We start from the raw sequence: 1,948 nt of genomic DNA on the forward strand, positions 1-1,948 counted from the left end.
AAGACACGTTTTGTAAGGATCCAAGGGATGGAGCTAGGCCTGGTGGATAGAGTTTACAGAGAGACTGGGTTTTTGTTCCCAAGAATCATTTTCTACTGGTCAGAATGGTCTTGGCATGGAGTGGGCTGCTTCATGGTGGTGGGAAAAATAAATTACCCCTAATTGGAAGGTTTTGAGTTAGGCTGTGTAATCAAAGGCCAGGAATATTCTTGGGTAGATTCAAGCCTCTGACGGATGTCTAGGATAGAGAATACTTAAAGGATTCATCTGGCCCTGAGGTATTATGATTCATTTTACAATACGCTTCTTCATCTGTTAGAGACTTTATCAAACTACCCACTTAACATCTCCACTTGGATGCCTCAAATTCAACCTAACCCCAAACCCTTAATTTCTTCTTCGAATCCTGCTCATCCAACAATGGTCTCCCTATCAGTAAATTGCTCTTCTACACAGAAGTCAGAACAATTCTTTAAAACTCTCCTACAGGTTCTCATCATGCCTCCTGCTCATTAGGCCTGGAATGGCACTCTCTTTTTCCATGTAGCTGCATGACTCACTCCCCAGGTCCTCCGTCTCTGCTCAAATATCTCTCTTCAGAGAGGCTCTCCTGGCCCACAGTGTCTGTGACAAAGCACTTCCTGTCACCTTGTTCTCCATCCCCCTCACCTCCTCTATTTTTCCATGAAAAACTGACATGACCACATGCTTAGTTACTCATTTAATTGATTAGTGTCTGTCTCTCTAGCTAAAATGTACACTTCATTAGGAAAGAGAATTTGTTACATCGCCTGCTATATCCTCAGTGTTTGGAACCATTTCTGACATATGGTAGATATTCAATAAATACTGTATATATTCAAGTGAGGTAAAAAAAAAATCAGGGAAAGAAACAGTAAAAACGTAGCATAAAGCAATATGTGTATAGGGCAAAGGAAAAAGCAATAGTGCTTACAAATGTTTTTATAATAAAGGAAAATAAATTAAAATCTCTGATGACTGTTTGCAAAATTATTCTTCCAAAGTAGCCATCTTCCTATGAACCTCACATAGTCATTACTGCACATGTTCACTCTTGGCCTTCAAAAGGAATGGAGGCATTGCAGACCTCACCAGCACAGAGTGGGTCTGTTTCCCGAGAAAAAGGATCCTCACCAAATCCTTCTGGGTCAGTCACACCGCTTATCAGCACTGATTGACACGGACCAGTCAATATCCAGGGGTGAGGAGCAATCATTAACTTTATCTCTATGTCAGTCCTATAGTTGGTAGAGAAATCTAGCTTTTATATCTAGAGGGCAAATAAAGCTTTTTTATTTACTCTCCCCACAAATTGGATCTTCCCCATCCAAGTCCTCTGGGACCAGACTTTCTAACTTGCACAAAATATTGTTTCAGGGTCTTTGTTTAAACATAGCAAACTTCCTATCTCAATTAAGCTTGATGACATGGCAGAATTACTTTCAATTTTGTCCCCTAAAAATGGTAATTTCTCCTCTATGCTTTATGTTTTATTAAAATAACTTTTATCTTGAATAATAATTATTTATACATTTTTCTAAAAGTAATAACACTATATTTAAATCCATTTTTTATTTTTAATAACAAAAAATAGATAATCTCAGTGAATATATTTTAAATCTTATGTAACAAAGAGTTTTAAATAATAGTGGAAAAGCAATCAAGTTGTTTTGAAATCTAAATATATCATCTTACAACTGTCATAGAATTAAAACTTGTTGAGAACAAAATTTGTGGGAATTATTTATTATAGTTCTTGCAGATGCTTGTATTTTAATGAGAAATGCATCAGAAAAAATAAAGAACAGTGTTTCTAGGTTCCTCAAGGAGTGAAGTCACTTTTTAAAAGTCACATTTACGGTTTGCATTGAATAGCAGGAAGGATGCTGTAAATCCATGGTCCATTTTGGAATGCAGTTTAGCAACT

Source organism: Myotis lucifugus, unplaced genomic scaffold (assembly GCF_000147115.1).
Source record: "Myotis lucifugus unplaced genomic scaffold, Myoluc2.0 scaffold_1858, whole genome shotgun sequence".
NCBI lineage: Eukaryota > Metazoa > Chordata > Mammalia > Chiroptera > Vespertilionidae > Myotis > Myotis lucifugus.